The sequence below is a fragment of the Acipenser ruthenus genome, chromosome 3, assembly GCF_902713425.1.
Source record: "Acipenser ruthenus chromosome 3, fAciRut3.2 maternal haplotype, whole genome shotgun sequence".
Classification (NCBI taxonomy): Eukaryota; Metazoa; Chordata; class Actinopteri; order Acipenseriformes; family Acipenseridae; genus Acipenser; species Acipenser ruthenus.
In genome coordinates, this window is record NC_081191.1 from 47,334,849 (window position 1) to 47,349,496 (window position 14,648).

The window sequence follows — 14,648 nt, forward strand, 5'->3', positions numbered from 1 at the left end:
CCGGGATCTCTGTGGGAGAGACACAGTAAATAAATACCAAAACTCCTCATAGAATTATGATAAAATACCTCCTTCTGGAGACCCTCATTTTTTCTTTTAAATGTATTTTTCTTAAGATTTCTAGAGAAACGTATTTATTTTCATACAGGATGTGTACTTTATTAATAATTTTAATAATGTACTGTATATATACTTTTATATTACTGTATATATCATAGGTGGCACTCTGACAGATACATCAATGCTTTGTGTTACGTTATTTTCAGCTACAGAACCATCATGCATTTGAAACTACTCTGGACCTCACTGTGATACTTAAAAACAAGCCATTTTAAAGGATTTTAGTTTAGTTTGTGATTACTTTAAAAGTTTTTGTCTTTCACTTCAGAAGTAACTAATTCCAGGGTCAGGACTGTACACAATCAGCCCATAGTGAAAATACACAGCAGCGAGAATGTACTGCAGTTAAAAGCTGATCCATACATAATTAAGAGGTAATGGTTTTGTTTCAGGTTACCTTATTCTCATGTCAGACCCAGCAGTCAGTAGTAAAGGGTTTCCATCCGCAGGGCTGCAGTATATTCCATGGACACTATGGGGAGATGGCTGGAAACAACCAGAGATGGGAAGGAATGCATTAATTAAAAGAGCTGCTATATTATATATAATTTGCAGTTACACACAATTCACTTTTGCATACTGGTCATACTATCCTTCTTCTGTTATTTAAAAAAATGCTAGAATACAAAATGCTCAGAAATGCAACAAACATTACCTAAATTAATGTAATCAGGAAATGCCAGTAATTGTCCTGCATAAATTACAAAACACAGATGTTTCCTTTTTTATTTCTAGAATGAATGAACTGTCCCAGACTATACAGATATAAAAGGATTCAAAATCAAAGTTCTAAAATTAAAAGAAATAGAAACATTTCAGAGAAAGGAGGAGCCGACCTAGCCCACAATGTGAACTTCCTGTCTCCTGTTTCCATGTCCCACATGGATACCTCATTATTTCCTTGCACAGCTAGAAAAACAAAACTAATGTAATTAGCAATAATGATACAATGAATTCCCAATATACTAATGTACTGATAATATATTACTCTCTGAATGCAAACTTAGTATATTGTATAAAAAGTAACTGTGTATTATTGTAGAAATGCCTATAATCAATTGAATTAGCTGCATTTCATAGGTATGGTAATTACCATTATTAACTGTTTTGCATAGAAAGTGTATATAAATGACAAAATGTGGTCCAATAGACCACTTCATTAAAACTATATGACTGAATACCATTAGAACCCTTGTTTACCTGCAATTACTGAGGACTGGTATAGAGGATGCATAAGAAGACGTCTGATGCAAGCTCTTGCAGAGTGAGAATGATTGGAGATTGGTAGCTGAAACCTCATATCCCAGCAAGCCATTGTGCCATTGCTAGTACCTGTAACAATATTAAAAAAGTATGTTTTGCAAAACAATGATAAAAAAAACAATGTTGCAACAACATGATAGTGCTAAAAGGGAGTGCTAACTGGTTTTAAAAATGTATTTAATGCTGGCAGCAAAATATAATAAATCTTACCAACACACAACCAGCACTGATGTATGTCCATGGCAAATGATGTAATGTGTCCTAGTCTCAGGTCGTGTTTCAGTGTCCAGGCATTAGTGGATGACCGGAGGTCCCAGCCAATGAGAGACCCATTTACTGCTACGTAAGCCTGCACAGACTGAGCTCCAGAGTTGAAATGGTGCAAATCCACCGCACAGCAATCTTTCTGGTCCAAGAACATACTGAACATAATTTCTATTTATTTTACATGTACATTCTTGGTTATTTTTCAAACACCCCCACACAATAGTAAAAATACAGTATACATTATGTACATTTAAAAAACAAACAAAAAAACACCACTATGATTCAAAGTGTTGTATCCAGAGGTGTTAAGAGTCTTGAGACACAAATCTGAATTCTATGAATACTGAGAGTAGAAGATTTGTTTTTCATATACTGTACCATAACTATTTCTCAATATTTTTTGGGTGCAATAACTATAACTAGTCCTGTTATCCACAGTAGTAGCATGAGCAGTTCCTCAATGCTATTCAAACAAAAGTATTCTCCGTGGACATGTCATTTTGACCATGTCTAATGTGGGGGAAAAAACTAAGGCACTCAATCCTAATTTGACTACTACTTTTTTTTTAACCCCAAAAGAATCCACATCTTTAATATTGGGCACAGTTCTCTTACAATACAACATATTTAGGAACAAATAAAACAGACAGTAAAAATGCCAAAAGAAATGTGAAACAAAGACAATAATTATAAACTTTTGAAACACTGCTAGGCATACGGTATGTTGACCAAATGATGTGAATGTAACGTAAAAAGCGACAATACAAACATTTTGTCTATTAGAAAACAAATGTAAGATTATTTAAAAAATCTTAAACGTGTCGATGGGATCCTATGATACAGCCAACCCGAGAGCGCCTATAGTACTGTAACATGGTTAAAACTACAGTTATTTGCTAATGATTTATTTAAATGTGATCTGTTATTATACAGCACATTTCTACCTTGTGAATAAGAAGCTGGAATGCAAGTAAGAAGCAGGCCGAATAAGAAGCCAACTTCAACATCGTGTTGTTTGGTGTGGTAGACACATATCAAAAGCTGGGTTTGGCCTTAATGACCATTGAAATTAAAAATACTCCTGACTTCATCTTCAACGGAATTTGAGGACCGGTGTGTTGAAGCTAGACTGTTAATTGAGAAAAAGAAATGATTAAGGCGCATGAGCAAGCTCTCCAAAATGATTTCAAGCTACCTTATAATCATACATATAAGCGCATAGGTATAGGGAGGCTAGTGCTCCAGTATGTTAAAACAGACAGACTTGTAATGTGTAGGGGACTGTTTTAGCTGGAGAGCAAATATTAGAGCAAAAATAATGAAAATATTAGACATGCTTTATTATTATTATTGGTATTAAGTACATTAATACTACTATATATCTTATCGTTCAAATTCGTAAAACACAAATAATGCCTCATCATTTTAGCCTTCTCATGGAAAGTGTGTGCCTATCTTCATCACCGGAGTGCGCTATACTCAGATGGCAAATATAAGATACTAAAAGTAGCCATTTTCTTGGAAAAGGACAAGCATCCAATTAGACTATAAGTTTATTTACGCGTCTATATGGTATGACCGTAAGGACCCCAAGGGTGTCCTTCACAGTGCCATTTAATATCCCAACCATACTGTTTATAAATTAAGCATACTGTTCATACATTAACCATCTTCAAAAGAAATTAACCATTCAGTTTATAAATTAACCAATGAATTATTTCCTGAACTGCACCTCATAGAGGTGTCCAAGCAACCTGAAGTGTTTGATCCCTCCCATATTTCAAAGGACAGGCAAGTCAGTAATTTATACATCGGCCCTGATAAATATCTTTCCTGCCTTTTTTATTATTTCTGTAAGTTACATAATAACCATGACCCTATCTGCACTTAAGGAGTTATAAGCTAGTTTTTCATTTGACCTTATGGCGAGGTCAAAGGTCACAGTCAAATACATTTTTTGATGGAGCATGTATGGGTTCTTATATGTGCACTTTCTAAGGCGTTACAAACTAATTTTGCATTTTACCTTAAGGAGAGGTCAAAGGTCACGGTCAAGTTAATTTTTGAATAGAGCATATATGGGTTCATTTGTGTATTCTATACTAAATGTGACACTGTCTAAACAAGTTTTGCATTTGAGCTTTAGCAAGGTACTATGTGCAAATATGTGCAATATGACCATAGCTGAAATTTGATTGGCTCAAATCCAGACTGGCTGCCGAACCATGTGACCAATCGATTTGTGTTGAACAAATTGAGAGGAATGGTAGTTCCTCGTACAAGTAGGAAAAACTTGTTTGAAACTAGCTAGAGTCTCTATACAGCTCAAAGAGTTTAGATGTTTTTACTATGTTGCAGCGGCAAAATGAAATCACTTAGAATTACCATCTGTACCAGTATCAAAAGTCTGAAACTTTCTTACATCAAATGTGGAACAAAACGTACATACCTCTTATACACAATGAGATATAAGTCGTCAAACTAAGGTAAAATTCTTCTTCTTCTTCTTCCGTCTACTTTTTAAGGGTGTGTAGCGACTATTCAAACAGAAAAGCTAAATAACTGGACATCTACCAATCATGTGATTCCACATGTTGTTCAACGTCAAAACAAACCAGGGAGTGCAAGCAGTTTGATATCCACACCATTTATATTAAACAATGTATTTATGTTTTAAAACAGCACATATCGAAAGAAAACATAAATAAATAAAAATACCATGGTTTGAACTTGCAACATGACATTCTTGAAGAGCACACGACCTTAGCCCGCTGTGCAGTTGTTGAAATGTGTTCTTTTTCTAAGCTTACATCCAAGCCTGACCAGCTTTCGCTGAAAACCTGAAGGTGCTGCTCAATTCTAGAAATTTTTTATTTCCTGTTTGAAAATTTCTAGTTTCCTGTTTGTTTGGTAGATACCATAGAATGGAACTGTACACAAGAGTGGCATGTAGCTTCCTTGTCTAATCTCTAATAAATTGTAGTTCCTCGTTTAATTAAAAATAAAGGAATAATTTATTTGGTAGATTTAAACAAATGCATAGAGGAATAAATACATTGAGAAATAAATATTTTTTTTAAATAAATAAATTTAGAAATGAATACATGTTTATATTATAAATGTATAAATAAATAGCAAGCTAGAAAACTACATGTCATATTAATTGATTTGGCTGATGCATTTATCCACAGCAATCCACATTTATATACCTATATAAAAAGTACAAGTTTCATGTCTCCTTTACAATATATATATATATATATATATATATATATATATATATATATATATATATATATATATATTGTAAAGGAGATGCTCACCACACAGGCTCGCTCAGGCTCTCTTCCCTTCAAAACACGACTCCACAACCAGAAATTGAAAGAAACGCGTTTGCACACACACTAATTTCTTTACAAGTCAAAACAAACAAAAATCCTAACTCTGTTTTGGAGCGCTGACTACACACATCAGGAACTTAATTCTAGTAAGCCGGACAGCTAAGCTGTTTGCCGGCTGGAAAACACACAATTTTACACACCAACAAGGAACACCCAGTTACCTTTTTTAATGATTGAGCACCTCTTCATTCGGGCTCCTTCACACAGCCCTGTGCAAACTGACTGCACCTTTTAAATACCCTGCACCTGGTTCTAATTTCCAATTATATATATTGTGAAGAAAGAGCAGGGACGCCTTTAAGAAATGGCGTCTCTGAAGAAAAACTACACACCCCAGAAACCTCAGCGCAAATTAGTGACGCGGGGTTAGACAGTTTAAAAGGGAGCAGGGGAGAACAATCGGGGGAAGTGTGATTGTGGGGAACACGGCCCGATTGTCCTGCCTGCGCAAACTTGTGGAGTCTGTAATATTCAGAGAAGCAATAGTAAATGCTTTACATTTCAGTGGTAGTTATTTCGTAAAAGTTTAAAATAGTGTGTTTTTCTTCTTGGTGAGGCAGCCTTTTGTTTTGACTTGTTTGGTTTTGTTTCGTTGTTACGATTTATTAAACCAGTGTGTAGTCGGCTGCCTGAGCCGTGGCTAGTAGGTGACCCGCGGGGGGATTGCTTGAATACCTACGTGGTTCAGTCACAGCGAATATGCTGTTTTTGGTTCATAGCCGCAGGAGCGGCGATCTGTTCAACGAAGAGTATTTTTGTTATATCCAGGACTGGTTTAAACACTGCTTTGTTCCTAGCTGCAGGAGCAGCGGACAGTTCTACCAAGTGTTTTAGTTCTATAACCAGGACTGTATAAAACGCTGTGTGTTCTTGGCTGCAAGGGCAGTGAACTGTTCAACCAAGTGCAACGTTTCAATGACCAGGACTGTTTAAACACTGTTTGGTTTCTAGCTGCTGGAGCAGCGATCTGCAAGGTAAAGTGGGAAGTGTTTATTAGTCAAGAAAGTGAAGCACAAGACGTGGTATTGGAAATATTGTTTATTACTGTTGGAAGGTGGCTTCTTAAGCAGTCACCGCAGTGATAGCACAAGTGTGACATCAATATTCATCCGTGTTTGTTCTGGAACCTGGTGGTAGTAAGGAGTACTGAATATCTTGGACTTCCCTTGCTTGTGGTCCAGGCCCACTCCACCCGAGGGCGTCATTGTTCTCTCTTTTGCTATGTTTCAGGAGATAACCAACAGAGGGAGCCCAACCGCAACTTACCTGTGTTCCTGGCTCACTCCACCAGAGGGAGCCCAACCGCAACTTACCTGTGTTCCTGGCTCACTCCACCAGAGGGAGCCCAACCGCGACTTACCTGTGTTCCTGGCTCCCTCCACCAGAGGGAGCCCAACCGCGACTCACCTGTGTTCCTGGCTCCCTCCACCAGAGGGAGTCCAACCATGACTCACCTGTGTTCCTGGCTCGCTCCACCAGGGGGAGTCCAACCTCGACTTACCTATGTTCCTGGCTCGCTCCACCAGGGGGAGCCCAACCTCGACTTACCTGTGTTCCTGGCTCGCTCCACCAGGGGGTGCCCAATGTCGACTTACCGGTGTTCCGGGAGCACTCCACCAGAGGGAGCCCAACCAGAACCTTCCTGTTGTGCAGAATCAGGACATTCTACAGGCAAAGTCTGTTTCAGTCTGGTCATCTCTCAGTAGTATAGAGAGGGGAGAAGAAGTGAGATAGTTAGTAGCCCGTACAGGGCAAATAAACGCTTGGGATTGATTATAATTTTGTGTAAATATTGTAAATAAAAGTATTCACCTGAAATACGTAACGAGTTCTCTCCAGTCTTTGGGAAGAAAATACCAGTGTCCAGCAGCACCACACTACCAATCTTTCACAATATATATATATATATATATATATTGCTAGTTGCCTAAAATTAATATCGCATCAAAGAAAGTCACCGAGGTTGAAACATTTAATGGTAGCTACTGAGTCAACATTTACATTGTAACGTTTAAAACAATCTTTTAAAATGTAACAAACAAGGGTCATTTAAATGTGTTGGCTGAAAAAAGTAACAAGCAGACAAAACTGATTAAAACTAAACAAGTTTGAATGACAAATTTGGCAATTTACACACACTAAATTATATGACGCTTTAAACCACATAACATCGTGCTACTTGAGCGAAAGGAGGCTGTGTGGTCCAGTGGTTAAAGAAAAAGGGCTTGTAACCAGTTCAAATCCCACCTCAACCACTGACTCATTGTGTGACCCTGAGCAAGTCACTTAACCTCCTTGTGCTCTGTCTTTCGGGTGAGACGTAATTGTAAGTGACTCTGCAGCTGATGCATAGTTCACACACCCTAGTCTCTGTAAGTCGCCTTGGATAAAGGCATCTGCTAAATAAACAAATAATAATAATAATAATAACCTATACAAAATAATCTTAAGAACAGGAAAAACATTAGGTGTAACACTGGTGTTTAGTCATTTGGAACTCTAAATAATTGTTAAACGTTATGGGTCAATTGCAATGAACTTGCAGAGTTAGTACGGAGCTGCGTACTAAGTTGCGTACTAGCTAGTAGGGTACTATCTCGGGATCATCCCCAGCTGCGTACTAAGTTAGTACCAATTGCATCGAAAAAACAATCGGAACAAAGTTGGAGACTAGCTGATCCCCAGATTTAGTACGGTACTAAGGATCAAGCACTGTTGTTATTACCAAACAGGAACTGAAGGGGGCTCTGAATCATTCTTTCATTCATTCAGCTTTATCCTTTCACAGGGAGCCAGACACGGTGCACGGCGGGATGGCTCGGAATCAGAACATTTGAAATATTTGTAACAGTAATGTATGTATTTTACGATATTATGAGCTAATAATCATTTTTAAAATGTTACAAATAGGCTGACGTTTATCAGAAATATTAATTTGTCTCTAACATATATTTATATGTGTGCACGTAATAATTAATTTTTTATTTAAGATATATATATGCATGGTAAAATACTCCATATCAGGGCACACGGACTGCCTATAAAATATTCAACCAAGTGCAATGCCATGAAATAAACTAGCAAAGCCAACTGGCAGTATAAGAGTTGACACACTGAGGCAGAATATGAGGTTGAAGAAGATGCGGTTTTATTATTTCTTTAGTTAAAGTTCACACACAACAACCAAAACATTTATGAAAATCAACAAAACAAAAGAAAACCTGCCCGCTAATCTCACTTCTTCAACCCTCTCCAAGCTTTCCTCCTTGCAAGGGAAAACATATTGCTTTAGCAATTGCAGACCAGTCCAGGTTCCATCCAGCTGCTGCTGGTAACTATAGATCTGGTCTTGGATCAGAAAGTCTCACCAGGTAAGAACATAAGAAAGTTTACAAACGAGAGGAGGCCATTCAGCCCATCTTGCTCGTTTGGTTGTTAGTAGCTTATTGATCCCAGAATCTCATCAAGCAGCTTCTTGAAGGATCCCAGGGTGTCAGCTTCAACAACATTACTGGGGAGTTGGTTCCAGACGCTCACAATTCTCTGTGTAAAAAAGTGCCTCCTATTTTCTGTTCTGAATGCCCCTTTATCTAATCTCCATTTGTGACCCCTGGTCCTTGTTTCTTTTTTCAGGTCGAAAAAGTCCCCTGGGTCGACATTGTCAATACCTTTTAGTATTCTGAATGCTTGAATCAGATCACCGCGTAGTCTGCTTTGTTCAAGACTGAACAGATTCAATTCTTTGAGCCTGTCTGCATACAACATGCCTTTTAAACCTGGGATAATTCTGGTCGCTCTTCTTTGAACTCTTTCTAGAGCAGCAATATCCTTTTTGTAATGAGGTGACCAGAACTTAACACAATATTCTAGGTGAGGTCTTACTAATGCATTGTAAAGTTTTAACATTACTTCCCTTGATTTAAATTCAACACTTCTCACAATATATCCGAGCATCTTGTTGGCCTTTTTTATAGCTCCCCCACATTGTCTAGATGAAGACATTTCTGAGTCAACATAAAACTCCAAGGTCTTTTTCATAGATTCCTTCTTCAATTTCAGTATTTCCCATATGATATTTATAATGCACATTTTTATTGCCTGCATGCAATACTTTACACTTTTCTCTATTAAATTTCATTTGCCCAGTTCTGAATGCTGTCTAGATCATTTTGAATGACCTTTTCGGCTGCAACAGTGTTTGCCACTCCTCCGATTTTTGTGTCGTCTGCAAATTTAACGAGTTTGCTTACTATACCAGAATCTAAATCATTAATGTAGATTAGGAATAGCAGAGGACCTAATACTGATCCCTGTGGTACACCACTGGTTACCTCTCTCCATTTTGAGGTTTCACCTCTAATCAGTACTTTATGTTTTCTACATGTTAACCACTCTCTAATCCATGTCACGTGTTCATTTACTTTTATAATCCACAAGGGCTGTCGGGTAATGAAGTTTGTAATCCTTTTTCAGGTAAACAGGTAAGTATTCCAAGTAGTATCTCACTTGGTACCAGGAAGATTGCACCCCGTGTGGTCCACGCAGGAACAACAGGTGAGGATGCGCCTTTAGCACCCTCTCACAGTCCTTGTGATTACCACAGCACCTTTGCATTCTTTTGGGTTCCTTTGTCGCCCTCTTCTGGTGAACACTGTCACCTGCAGCCTACTGCTTTGCTGGGTCCTGACTGCCTTAAATAAAAATAAAACAAAAACTACCACTGTCTATGTGGTTTGATTTCTACTTGGGTATATTTTTGAATACAGTTCTAAACAAAAGTCCCGTCTGGGTCTTCACTTTAAACCCCAGACTGTCGCAGCCATTTCAGGGTCACACAGACTGTAAAAGTTCAATGGTGTTTCTTTTAATAAAGTGCAACCAAAAACCACAGTCCATTGAAATTATGCGGTTGCTTAAAAGAATAAACAAACAGTCCATAACACTCGCTTTTGTAAATTCAGAGCACGCACACCATACGCGCTGATATAAAAAATACTGCCCGTTTAAACGTGTTTAGTTTGGCATACAACTCGTACAGCTGGAATAAACAGATTGAACGCTGCACACAGCAGATAAGCAAGCAGGTGAGCAAAACAGTCCATTTAATACAGTGGTTTTCTTTTTAAAACAGGTGCAAACAGAACGCTGTCTTTCTTTAAAAACCAAGCACAAATGTATACTGCCAGGATGCGCTCTGGGTTACTGTGGCAAAGTGCCCCCCCCCCCCTGTGTATGTTATATGTTACGTGTTGTGTGTAAATGTTGGTGTATAGGCATTGGTACACGGGATATAAGCGGTCTGTGTTTCACGTGTGTGTAAATTATATATTTGTATTTAGGCACGGGGATGGCACATCACATCACGTGCAAGTAAAAAGTAATAATATGTGAGGATGGGGAATTGCACTTTAATTAATTCACGTGCAGTTGTACCGAGATTCCAATTGAATGATTGACTAGCAATCGAATCTCGGTACAACTGCATAAAAGCTGCATGTTTTCACTCACTGGGGGTTGGTGTTCGGTGAGTGGAGAACGGGAGAGAGAGGAGAAAAGAAAGCAAAGCAAAGTAATTAGTGTTTTCACTCACCGTGTTTGTCAGTTTGTCTGTTCACTGTTTAGTCTGTTTTGTTTGTCTCTTTATTTTGGCGTATAGTGCCGTGTCCCGTGTTTTTGTACTGTTAAACCTTTTTATTTTGTTAATAAACGCTGAGTGCAGCCATTGCACTCAGCTCATCATCACCACCGTCTCTGTCTGTGTATTCCTGTCTGGTCTGACGCCACCCACTCTGGCCGTCTTTGTGACAGTTACTCACTGTAGAGATCTGTTCTGGCGAGTACCACCAGCATTGTGTACTCCAGACTGCAGACTGCAGACACGTTGCAGCTTCCTCCGGCAAGACCAAAATAAAACGCCTTACTCGCTTTGCATTTGTCCAATTCTTCCACACAGGTACCTTTGGTAGGGTGGTCACATGTATTTTTAGATTTCAACAACAAACAAAAAATTAGGTTATTAACAGTTTTTACTTAACTTAAACATATATAACATTAAAAAGAAAAAAATGATTTAAAATGTGTAAAAATGCTTATATATACGCATTTGAAAAAAAGGTAAAAAAATAATAAAATGCGGTGTCAACTTTATGTACTGTTTATTTTGGGAATAAACAAAACAGCGTTTAACTTGAACTGCTATTTGGCATCCTTTGTTTTGTAGTTAATTCAGTAAGGTCTACACAACGTATTATTCTTTACTCCTGGGATATTTTTCTACTTTAATGGTGTTACATATTGTAACGACTTGCTGTAAAGTAAAAGGCACACACACAGGCCACGCCCCCCTGCTTTGTTATCTCTGCCTGCATTCTGAGTGATCTAATTGCTTTCATTACTTTTTGAAAATGAACGAATATCCAAACGAATATTTAAATTATTGTCACAGGTGGGGTGACCATGAGTAACTGTAGTAAACCTGCTTGTAGAATTTGTAATGACTAAGCCACCTTGGGTTTGGCAAGGACAAGGACCTTGATGACCGAGTAGTTATTTCCCCTATGCAGGTTCTTGCATCTACACTTTTTTGCATCTACACTTTTCTGACACAATGCAAAGTATTAGCCACTGTTGATAAGAATACAAGGTTACTGTAAGAAGCTTGTTAAGATGTGAATCGTTGCAAGGAGAATACTTGTAAAGACTTGATTGGTTACTGCCTTACGTAGAATCATGCCTGTTTAGCTATATAAACACTTTGTTGCAACAAGAACTCACGTTCAGTTGCTCTCTTGATTGTCTCTCCCTGCAATAGCTTGAATATGATAAAGTGCATTGAAGAACTCTGGATCTAAATTTTGACTGAAGTGTTTATTCTTCCACATGGGGAATGGATTGTCCAAGGAGTGCCAGGCACAGCAAGGCAGTTACACAAAATAAAAACCTATTTGTTTGTAAACCAAAAAATGTCTTCAAGTGTCAATTCTCTGGACCAACCCATTACCACAAAAAAGGGTAGCTCGAACACAATCCAACAGTGGTAGGTGATAATAAAACAAAATACTCCCGCTGCAACAAAGTACCAAATAGAAAAAAACAAAAAAATGCCAAACCTGTTCCTTTGTTCCTTCAGTCAACCTTAAACTGCTCCCAACAGTGTTCTCTGTGCTGCTGTTCCTTTCCAATACTGCTGCCTCTATTCTTCCAGACATATTGTGTGCTTCTTCCCAAAACACTTATTAGTGGGGCTTGCGAAGCAAGAGTCCCCACTTTAAATTTTCGACATACTTCTTCTTCTTATTCTTATTATTCTTTGGTACGCTATTCCTCTTACACCGTTTAAGCTAGAAATGCTGTTCAAACTTTAAAACGTGTAGACCGGTCTGCAATGGTGTGCTTGTATACAACTTTTTGATATCTTTTATACTTTTTAAACTATTAAGCTTTTTGTCCTTTTTTTGTCCATCATTCACATTAATGGGACTTTTTTCAACATTCTATTGTTTAAAAACTCCCAGACTTCCTACATTCTATTTACTGTAAACGATGTAACTTTTGACACAAATCAGCTACTTTGACCACTTTCCCAACAAGCTAGACAAATCTGAAATCAAAACAGAAATAACTTTTACCAATCAAGAGGTACAACTGTTTTAGTAACCGCACCAACTACGTTTTCTGTGAATTTTTAGAAATAACTACTGTTCTGACCACTTTCCCAACAAGTTAGACAAATACTTAGAGTAAATAAAATCTTCCTCTACTTCTCTGCTATTCAAATATGAAATCAAAACAGGAATGGCGTCTGCCAATCAAGAGGTACAGCTGTTTTAGTAACCGCATCAACTTCTTTCAGTAGGCCAGTTCCCACTGTTGAATTAACTGTCATAGAACTTTGAGAAATTTCAAATTATAGCACATTCTAAGCATGAGACAATTTGTAAACAATGTGACTTTTGATACAAATCAGCTACTTTGACCGCTTTCCCAATAAAGCAAGCCCCACAACTTTATTTGTAAAGTTACCATCTAGTTTCTTTCTGGTCCCTGTTCCTCCGTTTTTATAGTCAGTCCATGACTATCATTGGCTGGACTGGCAGGTAAGGCGGGACTTCCTATTAACTGTGGGGAAAGTGCTTAACCCAAAAGTCAGGTCACAGTGCACAGGAGAACTAGCAGCAGTTTAAAAACAACAGATTCATTAATAAAAACACACAACAAAAATACAGACATTAAAAACCATCACTTGTGACATTATGAGCGAATATCCAAACATGAAACTCCTGTGTTCATCCCAGAAATCAACAAAAAAAGCAGAAGGAAGACTACATCAAAACAAGGGCAACAATTCAAGTAAGATAGCCATTAAATGTATTTGTCTAAATGCTAGAAGTCTCAAAAACAAAATGTTAGAACTTGAAGCTACTGCACTAACAAGTAACTACGATGTGATAGGTGTTACAGAAATGTGGTGAGTGATGGAGACAAATATAATATTAGTGGGTATACACTGCATAGGGAAGACAGGCAGGACAGAAAAGGTGGAGGGGTAGCGCTTTACATTAAAAAAAATAATATTGAAGCCCAGGTGTTAAATCTGGAAGAAAAAAACAACGCAGAATCAATATGGGTCAGAATAATGGACAAAAATTCAAAGGGCATAATAATATGTAATAATATGGGGCTATAAACCGCCAAATTCAGACACCAAGCAAAATAATTATTTCAATGACATTAGAAAAAGTGTAGCAAATGAGAAACCATACTAATGGGAGATTTCAACTTCCCCCATATAAAATGAGAAAACCCAGTGGGGAGCATGACAGCCGAAATTGAAATGTAGAAATGACAAATGACGGCTTCCTAACGTAATTTGTCAATGCACTGAGTAGAGGGGAGGCATGCCTTGATTTAGTCTTTTCAAATAACAAAGACAGAATAACTAAAACAGAGGTCAAAGAACCATTGGCAAACTCAGATTACAACATGGTCTCATTTGAAGTGCTTTTTAACCCTTTGTGGTCCATTTATTCAGCGCACCTCAAGCGCGTCAGGTCCAATTTATTTTCACATGTGCAGTTTATTTTAGACGCACTGTTTAAAAGTTGTTTTTTTCACAGTAAAACAGGTTTAAAAGGCACTGCGTATCAACAGGACACTCAGTACTGCATCTCCAGCTGCGCCCCACATACCTCACATATCTCTTCATAGTCGTGCATACCGATAAATCATCTCCTGATCACTCGTTTTATCACTAAACTCCTCAATAATGCGATCCAAGTCATTATTTTACTACTATAGCATCTCAAAAAGCTCAGTTAATGTCTGTGATATTCTTTGAGCGCTGGATGCAGAAGCAGCTATCTTGTTTGTTTATGTCCGTGTTATCTCTGTGGTGCCGGGGCTATCTGTATTGCTCAGATCTGCCTCTCTTTTTTTTGCTCGGCTCCTATCGTTCCCACTCAGCCATTGAATGGATTTCTCTGATTTTTTCGGAGAAAAAACGACTAGAGACCTGTGTTTTATGTCTTTTTGATGATGTCGGACATGGCTATTTTTTACAAATGTAGTACTAGAGGCGAAAAACAATTACATCCCAAA

General features: G+C 37.9%; 1 pseudogene; it reads right to left on the minus strand.

Moving 5' to 3' along the window:
- Positions 1–513: 513 nt before the first annotated feature.
- Positions 514–14,648, minus strand: part of LOC117394510 (phosphoinositide 3-kinase regulatory subunit 4-like) — a 33,407-nt pseudogene continuing 19,272 nt past the window's right edge.